The sequence below is a fragment of the Cricetulus griseus genome (assembly GCF_003668045.3).
Source record: "Cricetulus griseus strain 17A/GY chromosome 1 unlocalized genomic scaffold, alternate assembly CriGri-PICRH-1.0 chr1_1, whole genome shotgun sequence".
NCBI classification, from domain to species: Eukaryota; Metazoa; Chordata; class Mammalia; order Rodentia; family Cricetidae; genus Cricetulus; species Cricetulus griseus.
In genome coordinates this window covers 131,787,727-131,803,863 of record NW_023276807.1, presented here as the reverse complement: position 1 = coordinate 131,803,863, position 16,137 = coordinate 131,787,727, and the positions used below count along the sequence as shown (strand labels likewise).

General features: G+C 43.7%; 1 pseudogene; it reads left to right on the top strand.

Annotated features, from left to right (window-relative positions):
- LOC100755806 overlaps positions 1-15,300 on the top strand; it is a 47,020-nt pseudogene extending 31,720 nt beyond the window's left edge.
- The last annotated feature ends 837 nt before the right edge of the window (positions 15,301-16,137 follow it).

Sequence of the window (16,137 nt, the reverse complement as noted above, 5' to 3'; positions counted from 1 at the left end):
CTTAAAATGTAAGAGCTAGTTAATAATACACCTGTGCTATTGGTTGAGCAGTTATAAGTAATATTAAGCCTCTGCCTGGTAATTTGGAAACAACTGCTGGGACAGGGAGCAGGCTGTCGGGATAGGAAACTTCTGCCTACGTTGTTGTGTTGTAGTGGAGTTCACACTTATGAAAGTGTATCTTCACATTCCTTGAGCATGAGGAAATACTGTAGTGCATTGACCCATAGGCCACAGAAACTGTGGGAAAGGAAGGCCAGCAAGATGGAATGAGTTCAGAAGAGGGGTAGCAGTTCCATTTGTCCCATTTTTCAGGAGCATGTTGATGTCTTTGGGAAGGTCCATCACAGAACTGCTATGCTGCTGGCACCTTCTCACTGGCTAGTATAATGTGGTAGTGGGTCTGCTTTAGAACTTATTTTAAACTTCATGAGCACACTGACAATAGCTTCTGTCTATTTGCAGGGGGCTTGGTAGTGTTTCTTTTGTTAAAGAAAGGATTTCATGAAGCCTAGGTCGTCTTCCAACTTGCTATGTGACTTTGGTTGATCCTCCTTCCTCTGTCTCCCGAGTGCTGGTATTATGGCAGACACCACCTCTACTACACTTGGCCATATCTAGTTTTTGACATACAATGAACAAGTGCCAATTCTCTGGTCTCCTTTCTTCTAACCCTGCTCACTTTGAGTCACTTTTCCCACAGCACTTTCACCTTCTATAAACATACTACCTAGATGACTTCTCTGTGAGGGTTAGTATCTGTTTCCCTCTACAAGACAGCAAGCTCAAATGGAGAAGGTCTGTTTTATCCACTGAGGTGTCTCCTAGCCCCTAAAGATGTAGCTAGTGCACACAGAGTGGGGTCTTGATAACCTTGCTTCAGAATGACTCCAAAGAGTTTATTTCTTTTGTAAAAATTTACTTAAATTTTAAATTTATGTGTGTTTGTAGGCGTCTGGTCTGTGGACCTGTAATGGTGGCCACACCCCTTTGGGTGTGGTTTCAGGCAGACCCAAGTGGAAAGAGCGGAGTTAGAGATATGGCTTTCCTCTGTGTGCTTCTTCTGGTGGGGGTCAGTCGATCCGGTAGGAAAAGCAGGGAAACACTCCAGTGTTTTATTTTATTTTATTTTATTTTATTTTTCTGTGTAATTGTTCCCCAATAAAAACCCATTTATCATTTATTAAGATAAATGGTCTAGTGATATAATTAGATCCTCACCTTCATGTGTCTATGTGTGGGACTGTGTGTGTGTGAGTACGGGTGCCTGCAGAGGCCTGGAGAGGGTGTCAGGTCTCCTGGAGTTGGTGTTGTAGGCAGTTATAAGATGCTTGATACAGGTGTTAGGAACTGAACTCTGAAATAGCAGTATGTACCCTTAAATACGGAGTCATCTCTCCATCCCCAAAGAGCATATTTCTCCATGTAGAGCATAATACAGTCGCTGTCCTCTCAGATTTGAAGGAAAGCATAGACAGAAACCTGCAAGAGACCATTTGTGATAGCATCTGCTTCCTCCCTCCATTCAGCAGCCCTTGATTGCTAGCTGTGGATTTGTTATCTTTTGTTAGAGAAAACTGAAACTGAAAAGTTAGAGTAAATTTTAACATTTGTTAGAGAAAACTCATATCTAACTCTATCTTCCAGGAGCTGCCCTGCTAAGAGTGGAAGCAGTATTTTTGATCTGTTTTACTGTGAACTGGGATGACTCCTACAGGGACAAGCAGAGCTCCAGGAGGGTAACAACCAGCGTGTGGCTTGGCAGGGGAACTCAGGGACCTTATCTTTGGCTAGAAGTTATTTTGGCTAGAGGAGAGAGCAAAAGCACTCAGGGTGTGAAAACAAAACTACAATAGTCAGGCGTAGGAGAAAGCCTTGGTGCTCTGCATGTGAGTGTGGGGAAGTCAGACAAAGGTAACAAAAAAGTTCCGACTGAAGGAGAGACAGTGGGCTGGGGAGAGCAAGGAGGTTGCAGGGAGACAGGTTAAGGGGTGTGTCTTAGTTAGGGTTTCTCTCACTGTGAAGAGATACCATGACCATGGCAACTCTAATAAAGGAAAATATTTAATTGGAGCTGACTTTACAGGTCAGAATTTTAGTCCATTGTCATCAGGGCAGGAAGCATTGCAACATGCAGGCAGACATGGTGCTGGAAAAGGAGTTTAGAGTTCTACAGCTGGATTGGCTGGCAGCAGGAAGAGTGAGCGACACTGCACCTAGCTTGAGCTTCTGAGACCTCAAAACCCACCTCCAGTGACTCACTTCCGACAAGAAGGCCACACCTACTCCAACAAGGCCACATATCCTAATAGTGTCACTCCCTATGGGCTAATGGATGCCATTTTCATTCAAACCACCACAATGTGGACAAGGCAAGATGTAATGGAGTGAAGATGAGGGGGTAGGTAGATTGGAAAATAAGACAGAATTCAAAATGGCTATAACTCCAACAAAAAGACACACACACACACACACAGAGAGAGAGAGAGAGACAGAGAGACAGAGACAGAGAGAGAGAGAGAGAGAGAGAGAGAGAGAGAGAGAGAGAGAGAAATTTTTTAAGGTTCTATGAAGGAGAATGTAAAACATCTTGCAGGAATCAGAGGAATCCCCCAGTGAATGAAGTCCTGAGTGAGTGCATATTGTGACACTGAAGGGACCAGCTTCCCTTTTGGCAGCCATAACGGCCGAACACATGCTGCTATGACCTTGTCCCAGACACTAGAAAGTCAGATGCCTGCCTCGTGACAAGGAACCAATCAGAAGTTAGCTGGTGGCGCTATGCTTTACGACCCTGGGTGTGCTTTACAGACAAGTGCACAGCAATGACATAGAGAGCATAGCAACCACCCTGGGAGGGCCTATGGGCCATAACAACCAGTTGACCAATCAACACAGGGCAAGCCCTCCAAGCCTGGAGGCACACCAATCGTAAGCCTGTGAGTACCCCTAGACACTCCCCTTACGCTGCCCTATAAGATCTTTCGGGAGACCCTAGGAGCCGTCTTTTCTAGCCATCCACCATGGCGAATGGGTAAAAGACCTGAGCTAACATGGGGTTAGCTCGTTAAATTACAATAAAGCCTCGTGCAGTTTGCAGCAAGCTCTCAAATCTGCCTGGTGATTGGGGTGACCCACGAACGTGGCCTGGGACCCCGGATACTTGAATTTTCGGGGGTCTAACATTTGGGGGCTCGTCCGGGATTTGCGACCACCCCTCACCTGAGTGGATTCGATCTTGGAGGTAAGATGATTCGAGCTCGCAACTTATATGTTCAATGTTTGCTTGTTATGTCTCTTGCTGTTTTGTTGGTTTGGTGAATTTGAATTTGCTGTTTTGTTGCTTTGGTGCCAATTTGGAATTTGGATTTCAAGGGGAAATAGACGTGTTTTGAGAGCCTGAAGTCCTGGACAAAAGTCCGAGGGTCGTTTGATTTGAACCATAGGGTAAGACTCTCGGGCCCAGAAACAGACGTGTTTCTGGAATCCTTGGTTCCGTCCTGGACGAAAGTGTAAGGAGCCGCACTCACATTCGCCATTACAAGATGGTGCTGACATCCGCTGCCGGATCAAATAAACAACATTGGTGCGCATGTGCCAAGTATTTTTCCACTTGCCTAGTCTTGCCTCTCCCGTGGCGTCATATAGGGTGATGAGTCCTCCACCTATCCCAGCTGTACACGCATTGCTCGGAGCTTATGAGCCTTTATAAGGGGACGGGATTCTTGGCTCGGGGTCTCCCTAATCAGAAGCTGATCATCTGTCTCTCAAGATGCATTAAAGCTTTACTGCAGAAGGAACCGAGTGTCCTGTGTCGTTCTTGCTGGCAAGATGATCGCGCGGGACACGAAAGTCCAAGGGTTGTTTGTAATTTTGGTTTGGGGCATCATTTCTTTGCCGAGGTTTGTCCTGTCTAATGTCTGTCCACGTTTCATATTTGTGTTGTGTGTTTGTTAAGCATCTCTTTCAGTCCCTACTGTCCACGCACATGGCATGCATGGGTCAGGGGGTCAGGGGTCTTTTCTTGATGCTCTGAGCACATGGAGCCACCTCAACTGTGATCGGCAGATGCGCCCGGAAGACAGACTGCTGCTCTAAGGACACCCAGGACCCAGGAGGTACGGACTCGGGCCAAGGACACTTGGACCTGCCTCAGTTAATGGCGGGGTTCTGCCGCTTGTCTTCCCGGCGCCATTGCCTTATAAGAAGCCCGGGCGGCATCTATTCTTTCCTGTCTATTCTGTGTTATCATCATTGGTTTTCAATTCAGGATCCACCATGCCACCCCCTTTCTATCCCCACCTGCGGGTCTGAGGCATGCCCAGTGGTGTTGTTTCTGCCCCAGCTGCTGTAACGGGTGTTTCCCTGCTCTGAGGGAACATGGCTGCAAGGCTGCCATCTGCCTGGGTACCTGTCTTTCTGTGCTCCACACACATGGTATGCAGGGGTCTTTTTCCCACCCCTGGATTGGCCAAGTGTCTGGGGTTACCAGCAGCACCCCCACCCCAGGTCTCTCTGCCTTGAGCACATGGAGCTGGAGCGTATGAACTTATCTGGCCTGATCCGGACATCTTTAAAAAAAAAAAAAGAAAGAAAAGGCCTTAAAGTTATTAAGAACTGTAAAAGGGACTTTGATAAAATTTTTATGTTGACTAAAAAAATAAAAAAAAATGTAGGAGACTTAAGTAATAAAGAGGGAAAGGAAAAAAGAAAATTTGCCTAAGAATGTCTAAGAAAGTCAGAGAAATGAACTAAAAGGTTATAGAGAGTTAAAGCAAGTCTTAAAAGGTCAGAGGAAAGTTGTGAAATGTCAGAGAAAAAGTTGTTACAAGTCAGAAAAAAAGTAAACTGTAAACTGTTATGGTTTCTCATGTCTACAAACAGTAAATTTTAAAATTGGTAATATAAGTTAAAATTTTAACCATATTAAGCTAATTTTGTTTTTTAAAAGTTCTGTTTATTTCCCAAGTAAATTATGTATACTTGTTTTAAAATGTTCTGTTGCCTGACATAACCTAAGTTTTGTTACATGGCTGACTGGTAGCCATTTTGCTGAAATTGAAAAAAAGATACTTAAACCGCCATCTTGACTAAAGGTGACAGCATGGAAATTAGAGGTACCATCTTAGAAACAAGTTTTTCAGTTAAGATTTAAAATGTTAACGCTTCTATATATTACAGAAAGACTTTAAGGGAATTTAAATTTCTTTTTAAAACCAGTTTTTTTAAATGTTTGTTTTTATTAATGTTTGTATTTAAAGAGCTTCAATTTAGAATTATTTTTAAGCAAAGCCTGACAATGTAAAGTTCTTGTTTTGTGAAAGATGCTGATCTATTATAAGATGTTACAGTTTATGTTTTTAGAAGTTAAGTTTAGGATGTTGGTAGCACACACCTTTAAGCTCAGGGTGTTGATGGCACACGCCTTTAAGTTTAGGGCGTTGGTGGCATACGCCTTTAATCCCAGCACTCCGGAGTAAGAGGCAGATGGATCTTTATGAGTTCAAGGCCTGCCTGGTCCGGCAGATCGAATTCCAGGACAGGCTCCAAAGTCACAGAAAAACCCTACCTCAGAAAGAAGTTAAGCTGCTGTTTAAGGAATATGAGGTAGCTCTATGCAGTTTTAAGTTCAGCTGTGCTAAGTTCCACTAAGTTAAAACCAGTTACAGTCAGGCTGGAAATTAATTACAGAAATAAGACCTTACCTAGCCACCTGTGTGCTTAATGTGTGCTTAAGGCAAGTAACTAAAACAGACAAACAGACCTCTAATGCTTCAGAGACCTTCAGAATATGGCATTTAAATTGTTATCTTTAAAGTTTATAATGTCAGACAGACTGCCAGATCCTGACAGTGACCTAAAGTCTCCAAAGAAGATTATGAGGCAACTCAGTTCCTGCACCTGGACCAGTGAGGGAGATGCTCAGATGTGATACCTGCTGCCTGCCAGGACCTAGCCGAGACTGGACAAAGCTGCTGGACACTGGAAAATTGATTGCACCCCCTTTGCCTAGACAAAACAAGGTCAGTCTTTTCCATGTCCCTCTTCCACAAACCACAGAGAGGAAAAAAAAACCCTCTCACCTTATAGGCCTGGCGAAGATTGCTGTTCTTTGAGACAGCTGCCTCCAACGGTAATGGAGAAACTTGGGTATGGCTAACTATATATGGACTGGCTTCTAACTGGCTTCTGTCACTTTTTAGTAGATTCGGATAAAATATACCCTTCTCAGATCTCTGAAATATTACTGGTTGTCAGCTTGACAGCATTAGCCTGTCAGATCCACTATAGACTAGTCAGTATGTTAGCTGATAAAATAGTGACTATCTATTGTTCAGGCACAAGCTCAAGGTTTTTAAGTTTATTTTGGTTGTCATCTAAGTACAAACTTAAAGGGCTTTTCATCAGGCCAAAGGCACCTCTGTCCAACCCATACCTGGCTCTCTGGACAGAAGAAAAATGTACATGCTTATAGCCCAAATCTATAGTTTTTGCTAGGACTCAAAGTTATAAATATGTTCCTGCTGTTTAAACAGATATCCAGATATCTGCTTTTTCTGCACTGTGGGCTTCAGTAAATAAGTTTTAACCTCTGTTCCTAGTTTAAACATGTCTTAAACAGGTTTCTGCTTCTGGCAGACATCTGAGTTTCAGTTGCTGACTACAGGCTGTTCTAAGTAGACTGCGAGCCCTGGACTTGCTGTGGATGTGAACCAGTCCAGCTGATATGGACACCCCCTGTCTCTGCAACAGTGTCTGCTAACCAGAAGCCCCTGATGAATTCCCCATTGCCTAAATTCCTTTTTGCTTTTGACTAGCATTTCAACCTTCTGGGGTCCCTAACTTCGTCCCAAAGTCAGCAGGAAGCAGTTTGGAAAAGAATTTCGCCGTCCATTTTCCCTGGTTAAAATGCTAAGTCAAAAGGAACTCCCTTGCATGGGGGTGCCAATATCTATCACTCCCTGATGGGGATGCTAGAGAGACAGCAATTCTATGATTGGAATTTCCAAAAAAGAAAATGGGGGAATGAAGGGACCAGCTTCCCTTTTGGCAGCCATAACGGCCGAACACATGCTGCTATGACCTTGACCTAGTCACTAGAAAGTCAGATGCCTGCCTTGTGACAAGGAACCAATCAGAAGTTAGCTGGTGGCGCTATGCTTTACGACCCTGGGTGTGCTTTACAGACAAGCGCACAGCAATGACATAGAGAGCATAGCAACCACCCTGGGAGGGCCTATGGGCCATAACAACCAGTTGACCAATCAACACAGGGCAAGCCCTCCAAGCCTGGAGGCACACCAATCGTAAGCCTGTGAGTACCCCTAGACACTCCCCTTACGCTGCCCTATAAGATCTTTCGGGAGATCCTAGGAGCAGTCTTTTCTAGCCATCCACCATGGCGAATGGGTAAAAGACCTGAGCTAACATGGGGTTAGCTCGTTAAATTACAATAAAGCCTCGTGCAGTTTGCAGCAAGCTCTCGAATCTGCCTGGTGATTGGGGTGACCCACGAACGTGGCCTGGGACCCCGGATACTTGAGTTTTCGGGGGTCTAACAACATGAGCAATGCCATGGTGAGGCTTCCAACCTAAGGAAAATTGGCAAAGCTGTTTACCATATGGGTCTGGCTCAGAAAGGAAAAGCCTTTCTCTGTCCAAGTACAAGTGCTTATGGTTATTGATCAGGATGTACAGAAACTAATAACTGCAGATCCCTCCTCCTGAATTTTTACTTCCCGAGACTTCTCAGAGACCTCCTGTTAAATTTTTATTTAAATTAGATATAAAAGAAAAAGAGAGGCAGGTGAGACATAAGACTAAGAGACATATTAGACATTAACCAGTTTATTATAAGCCCGACAGAGTAGAGGGAGTAAGAGAGAGAAGAGGAACAGTTAATGGCTGACCGCCATGGCTGGTCGCCATGGAGAGAGACAGAAAGAGAGACAGAGACAGAGACAGAGAGAAGAGCAGAAGCAGAGAGAAGAATAGAAAGAGAGTAAAGAGAGAGAGCATAAATGGGCAGGGATTAAAGGGGTCCTCTGCACCTGTGTGCAGACTTAGTTCCCATGGAACCCTGGGCTGACCAGGGTACTGCCAGTTCCACCAGGGGCAGGGTAGCATAATGCCTGAACCTTTCACCTCCTACTAAAACTAGCCAACCCCTAGCCCAGTGCTGTACCTAATAAACACACCAAGGCTCTTCATTTTGTTGGTAGTAGGTACATCTCCATCAGAGGACACAACCTGACCCCAGCTTTTCTGTACGTGTGTCTGTCATTCCTTCATTCCTTCACTACCTCCATCAGGTTTCCAAACCTAAGCAGCACCGGTTGAAGCGACTTTTGTTTCTTTTCTAAGAGCATTCTTAGCTTAGCTGGGTAGGATCTTGCCCTAGAGTCACCCTTCCTTTTATTCCAAAGCTGATCTTGCCACTTATTCTGAATCTCTTTCAGCACAAGTCTGGATAGCAGCATTAAGTTTCCTAGTGCTCTTTTCTCTTCAAACTACATTATGAACTTTTTTCCTGGCCCACTTGCTCCTTGCCATTATAGACCTGTATGAGAGTAATTACTAATAACCACGCAGCAGAGCCCATTGGGCTGTCTTGAAATCTCCACCACCATAGAAATCATGACTTTTCATTTTAGCCTCAGCCAAGTGGCAGGTAGTAGATCAACGTGGGCAGGAAGCAGCTACATTTTTTTTTTTGCCAAAATTTTACAAGAATTGTCTCTAGTCTACCTGCTAATATTGTTCCCCTCTGAAACATCTTGAGCTGGCCTCCTAGTACACATTGCTTTCAACCCTATCATCTTTCAAGCTCCTACTGGAATGGGCCATTAAGCTCTACCTACAGTGTTCCACTTCTTTTCTAATCCAAAGCTCCAATATCTTTCCACATTCCTTCAAAGAAATCACAAGGTCAGGGGTGACACAGCTATAGCCCATTCTCTAGTAACAACTTCTGACTTAGTTACTTTTCTATTGTGACCAAGGCAAGTTTTAGAAGGAAGGGCTGGTTTGGCTTATGGTTCCAGAAGAGTCCATCATGGTTGGATGCTATGATTTGAAACTGTGACCCAGTTACATATTTCCTTCAGAAAAACCACACTTCCTAAATCTACCTGGTTAGTGTCATCAATTAGAGACCAGGTATTCAAATGTTCAAGACTGTGGGGGTCATCACATTCAAACCACCACAATAGATAAGCCAACGATTTTAACTAGAGTTACATGTAGGGGCATGAACAATTTATCAGTGGCTACATTGTTACGATGGGGGGGGGGGACTTGGCAGATTCCATGGCAGGCGAGGGAGGGACAAACATGTCAGGCCGACAGTGCCCAAGTGAGAAGCTCTATTAGAAAGGGAAGGAAATGGAGAAAGGGAAGGGAGAATGGGGAAAAAAGATAAAGAGAGGGAAAGAGAGAGAAAGAGGGGAGGAGGGAGAGAGGGAAGCAGGGAGGGAGGGAGAGAGAGAGAGAGAGAGATAGGAAAAGTCCTATCTGCCTGGTTGGAGGAACAGCAGGAACAGAAGTGGGTGGAGTTTTTTTTTTAAAGGGCCCTTTGCACCTGCGTGCAGACTATGGTAGCAGCCATGGAGACCAGGGCTGACTAGGGTACTGCCTGAGTGCATTCTGTCAGGTGACAAGGGGCAAGCCAGCATAATGCCTGAGTCCTTACATACATCCCTGAAGAAAATGATTTTGTTTTCGAACACAGAGCCTAAAATATAATTTAGAAACAGAAAATTCTAGCATTTAGAAAGGGAAGAATTTAGGCGTTATTTGGAGGACTTGTTTTCAATCAAGAATCAGTAGAACCTTCCCAGGCATGGGAGTGAATGCATGTTTGTCATTCCAGACCTGAGGTGTGGAGCAGGAAGTCAGAATTCTAAGCCCTTCTGGGGTATGTAGTGAGACCTTGTTTTAACAAACAAATAAAAACAAAAATAAAATCTGAGTGCCAGTCAGACACAGCATTCACACTACAGCTGAATCCGAGAAGCAGAAGCAAGGAGCAGATGGTTTACAAATGCCAGGTTAAAGATGTTCCATGTAAATGCTGCATTCTCATCCATCACCCCTCTCCGCTCTAGTTTAAGGTTATTTGTGAATGATGTGTGAATGGGTGGTGTTTTGTATTTATTTCTTTGGCAACGCATGTTAGTTATCGGTCCCTTCTTGGTTAGTTTAATTGCCTGAGGAAGCCCCCAAAGTCTGGAAGGTCAAAACCCATATATATGTATGAGAGAAAGGAGACAGAGAGAGAGAGAGAGAGAGAGAGAGAGAGAGAGAGAGAGAGAGAGAGAGAGAGAGGAGGGAGGAGGGAGAGGGAGAGGGAGAGGGAGAGAGAGAGAATGGTTTTGTGCACAAACGGAATGGATACTTTATCTCTACTGGAACTCACTCTGAAGACCTGACTGGCCTTGAACTCAGTGATCTGCATGCCTGGGCCTCCTGAGTAGTTACTGCATTTGTAATAATCTATCTAGAAGCAAGTTTGCTCACTGCACAAAGTGCTTGTAGCCATAGGCTACTGCTTGCCAGAGCTTGGTGACATACAAATTCTGAAAGTATTTATATGCAATATTACTACTGATTTTATTATGCAAATAAAGTCTGTTCTCTTTCAATTTTCAATTGATTACTGAGTATGAAGATGTTACAAACACTTTAAAATTGAGTTTGACCATTGCTCTAATTCTGGCTTTTAAACATTCAAATACTGTGCAATTTGGAACTTCTGTTTCCTAAATACTTTAATTTAATTTGATTTATTATTGCTTGGTGTTTGCTTATGATGTGTGTGAGTGTGGAACTCGTATGCCATGGTGCATGTGTAGAGGTCAGGAAAACTCTTGGGACTCGGTCGTCTTCTTCCTCAGTGGGGTCTGGGAGTTGAACTCAGGTCGTCAGACCTATGAGGTAAATACTTTTACCATCTCATTGGTAAAATGATTGCCAAAGGTTTCCTTCAAGAAAGTTCTGAGAGATATACACAGTGGTAAATGTGTCAAGACATTCATTAAAATGCCAGTGTTACCCCGGGTGTGTTGGTGGATGCCTAGAATCTCAACACTCAGGAGGCTGAAGTAGAAGGAGGATTGCTCTCAGTTGGATACTTCCTAAGCTACAAGGAAAGACTCAAAAAAATCACACACAAAGAAGGAAATAACTTCAACAGGGAATATAATAAGTACAATTTGATCTAGTCTTCGTTTATTTGTTTTATTTTTGTGTGAACGTGGGTGTGTTTGCATGAATTTCTATGTACCACATGCATGCCTGGTGCCATGCGGAGGCCAGAAAGGGGAACTGGCTTCTCTGGAATTGGAGTTAAAGATGGTTGTGAGCTACCATGGGGGTTCTGGGAATTGAACCCATGGACTCTATAAGAGCAGTGAATACTTTGAGTCATTTCTCCAGCCCCTCAGCCATTATTTGAAAAAATACCAGAGGAATAAAAATGACTACGCATTTTTCGTATGTATGTATGTATGTATGTATGTATGTATGTATGTATGTATTTTACCTTGCTACTAGGGATGGTTCCTAGGACCTCAAAGTGCTGGTCATGTGCTCTACCACTGGGCTAAATCCTCTAGCATTCATTTTATAACTTTTGTTTAGCACAGGTGTATTGTGTTAGTTACCTTCTCATTGCTGTGAAGGAAGGCTTTAACTTGGCTCACAGTTTAAGATGGTGCCATCCCTCATGACAGAGAGACCCCTGTAGAGTTCATGATGGCATGAGCATGCATCTAGAAGGGCATGACGCAGAGAGTAGTGAGTGTTGGAGCTCCTTTCCTCTGGTTAGTTCAGTCTGGGCCCCCAGCCAATGGGATGTCACTGCTGATGTTCAGGGCGGGTGTTCCCTCCTCAGTAAGCCTTTCTGGAGATGCCCTCTTGGGTCTGCTCAGAGGTGTGGCTCTCAATGATCCCAGATCCCATCAAGTTCTTGGTGATGGTTAACCAACACTGTAATTATTCAACTGGAGAAGTGTCAGTTTGTGCCTAGCTTAATGCTTTGTCCTATATAATATCCTTGCATGCTTTTATTTTTCCAATTAGACCTTATTAATTAGTATAACTTGGTAGCCAAATTTCAGCCTTCCCCAGCTCTAAGTTTTAGCTTTTGTTCTTTGCATTTACATCTTCTATTTTTGTGATTTCTTCTCAATTTCAGTTCCTGAGACTGAGCCACTGTAAGTCACAGACAGCGCACTGGAGAGCTGTCAGGTTCACTTTTAGCACTGCACACTTCTGCAAGCTCATGTGGGAGGTCAGACATCTTCTTGTTTTGTTTTTGCTTTTGATACAGGGTCTCATGTAGCTCAGGCTGTCCTCTAACTCCAAACATAATCAAGACTTGACTTGATCCTCCTACCTCTACTGCATGTGCTGTGATTGCAGGAATGTGCTGTCATGCCTGTCTTGGGTGGTCAGGGACCCTTAGCCACTGTTCTATTTCTGTCTCTGAGGTGGCTGGAGTTATAGCTCAGTGGAAGAACATTTGTGTTGCATGCACTCGGATCTGGGTTTGAGACCCTGTACTGTAGAACAAGTGTGCAAACAAACCTCAGAACTGCGCAGACACCCATTACTTAGTAACTATTGCCTTTGTGAGTGAATTAATAGAACGTCTCTACTAGTGTTGACTGTTATCATGTGTTTGATGTGCCCTTTGGCTGTCATCTACCTAGTTAAAAACTTGAAAGCACGTGGTGTTTATGAAGAGGGTGACATAGCTCATCCTCTCAATACGTATAGCCCCAACAGTATGACGCACTGTGCTTTCAAAGTAGATGGCCATTCTCCAGTATGCTCATTTTTCTCTCAGCAAACAGGAGACCATTAACACTGGTAGCCAGGAGCTAGTCTGTGTGTTATTAAATTTTCTAAGTCTTCAAGTCAACCAGATTTTACAGCTATAACCAAATGGCCTGTTTTTAGAAAATGCTATACATTTAAAGCAAAACACTTAAAGTTTTCCATAAGAATACTGATCCCTAGCATGTGCTCCATAGATTAGAGAACAATGGTGATAATATATGTTAAAATTAAAATTATTGCGCCTCCTTTTAAACAGCAAGAACTATGTCACTTCTGAGTCCACCTGTCACTTAGACTCAGAACTGAGATCTGTGCTCACCTACACCACCCATCTTCAGCTTTGGTTTTTTCTTTGCTTGTCTTAAGCCTGTGTTCTTTGGGGAGGGTCTTGCTATGTAGCTGGTGTCTTGCCTAGTACTCCTAGCATTGCCCGGACTGGCCTCAGACTTGCAGCAAAACTTCTGCTTCTGCCACTCCTGCAGGGATGACAGGAACACAGCCGCACATCTGCCTTTAATTTCTGTTTCCTAAAGGAACTACTTTACCCACCTTTGCTGTCTTGCTCCTTCAGCTTCTTTAAAGTGGCCTCAAATTCTTGTTGCTATGTGTAAAATTAATGAGAACAACTAAAAAAAAAATTGCTGAGCTTCTCAGGAGCTGTGAAGGCCTGCACCTCAATGTATTATTGCATCTTCTTCTGAATCACTGGGTAGGAGCTCTCTCAGGGAGCCTCATGTCTCATTTCAGAGGGTCTGGGAAATAGGTGAGTCTTGCCAGAGTCAGAAAAAGCCCAGAGAGTGCTGGGTTTGGGATTTGCCAGGCCAGTACTTGTTTCATTTCTGCATGTCACTGGAGGGATCCTTGGCCTAGTCACTGTACCTTAGTATCTCTTCCTTGGTATAAAATTCTGAGCCATACTTACCTCTGGGTTTTTATGGAGATGAGAGCAATAAACATTGCTGCTGTCTACATGTGTCTCCCACAGACGTGTAATGAATAACTGCATCACAGATTTACATTTTTAATTGGCTTGTTTAGTGTGTGTATGTACAGGCATGTGCCACCGCATGAATGCAGAGGTCAAAAGACAACTTAGAGGAGATAGCTCTCTCCTTCCACCATACAGGAATTGAACTCAAGTCCTAGGGATTGGCAGCGGGCACTTTAACTACTGAGCCATCTTGCTGGCCTGCATCAGTTTCCCCAGAATCTGGTTTATTGACCTAAGATGTCTGTCCTGGAGCTCACTTTGTAGACCAGGCTGACCTTGAATTCACAGATGTCTGTGAGTCTCTGCCTCCCAAGTGCTGGTGGGATTAAAGGCATGCACTACCACACCCAGCAGAGAGGGCACTAAAGGTGGTTGAGACAAATCTTGCCAGTTTTGTTTTGTTTTTTTTTCAGAAGAGTTCTGCAGGTCGTTGTTCATTAAACAAACCAAGTTATTGGCCAGCAAGCCTGAACTACACCCCTCTGTGTGTACTTTCCAATATTGGGATTATTTTAGTTAGGATTACTATTTTAGTGATGAAGCACCGTGACCAAAAGTTGGGGAGGAAAGGGTTTATTTGGCTTACACTTCTGCATCACTTGTTTATCTTAATTAAGGCTCCTTGATCTCAGATGACTTTAGTTTGTATCAAGATGACATAAAACTACAATTGATCCCTTGTTAATTTTACACACAAATACATCACTGGTAAACCATAACCTTTCCTTTCCCGTTCATCCCCAAGATCACATATTAATATCCACACATTAGTATCAATATCATAATATAAAACATTTTACAAACTTAAAAAGTCCCATGGTCTTTATAAATTCAAACACTTTAAAATTTACTGTCTTTAAAAATCCAAAGTCTCTGCCCTTTCTAAGCCAGCACTTCCTAAGGACGAGCCGTGTTCTGCTGGAGCGCCATGATTGTGGAGTCCGGACGAGTCTGGCATCTCTCAGGTGCTGCTCGAGCTGGGGATGAACTCAGATCTCAAGGTGCAGCTGCAGGAACTCAACATCACCGCGACCAAGAAAATCGAAGTTGGTGATGGCCCGAAAGCCATCATAATTGTTGTACCAGTTTCTCAGCTGAAATCTTTCCAGAAAATCCAAGTCCGGCTGCTTTGGGAATTGGAGAAAGAGTTTAGTGGAAAACACCTGGTATTCATTGTTCAGAGGAGGATTCTGCCAGAGCCGACTCGGGAAAGGGAAAGCAGTATGAAAATTAAGCAAAAACACCCCAGAAGCCACACCCTCACTGCAGTGCATGTTGTCATCCTTGAGGACTTGGTCTTCCCAAGTAAACTGTGGCTAAGAGGACCATGGTGAAACTGGATGGCAGCCGGCTCACAAAGGTTCATTTAGACAAAGCACAGAAGAACAATGTGGAGCACAAGGTCGAAACTTTCTGGTGTCACCGGCAAGGATGTTAATTCTGAATACCCAGAGTTTCAGTTGTAAAGAAAATGACTGAATAAAGTGTCATTCATAGAAAAAAAAAATTCAGTCACTTTTAAAACCTAAAAACCTCTTTAAAAATTCAGTTTTTCAATTGTAGGCTCCTGTTTGAAAAAAATAAAACTGAAAAATAAAATAAAAAAGTTAAATAACTCCTTACTTAAAGAGGGAGGTTGCAGGGTACAGTTACAATCAGATCAAAGCAAAATCGAATTCTAATAGTGTAAATCACTCAGTGTCCAATATCTGGGATTCACTCACAGTCTTCTAGGTCACTTCTCTGTCTCAGCCCTGTGCAGCACACATAGCTCATCTTCTAGGCTCAGGCTGCCTCCATTCCACTGCGGTTACTGTTCTTGGTGGTCATCCCATAGTACCAGCATCTCCAAAATGAGCTACACTTTCACCAATAGCCTCTTTTGGGCTGTCTTCATGGTACCAAGCCTCAACTTTTCTATGTGACCCCTTCAATCCTCCACTTGCCACTGAGGCCGAATCTTCACCAACGACTTCTGGCCTCTCCCAGTGCCAATCCTCAGCTGCTCTCCAAGACCCCTTTAGACCTTCAAAACCAGCACATCTTGGGTGACTCTTACACTACCAAGTTCAGCTGCCAGAGTGAAGTACAACCTTGGCTGCCTCTGGAACACAGCTTCTGTGTGCTAATTCTCAGAAAACAGTTCCAGAAGATTTCACCTCAGTGATGCTGGTCTCTGCTTAATCACCTCTGTTTTCTCAGCTCCAGCTGGTCAACATCAATTAACCTAGTAAAGCAAAGGTTTCACTTCACTGGTGCTGGTCTCTGGTTAATCACAGCTGACTCCAGACACAGCTGATCAG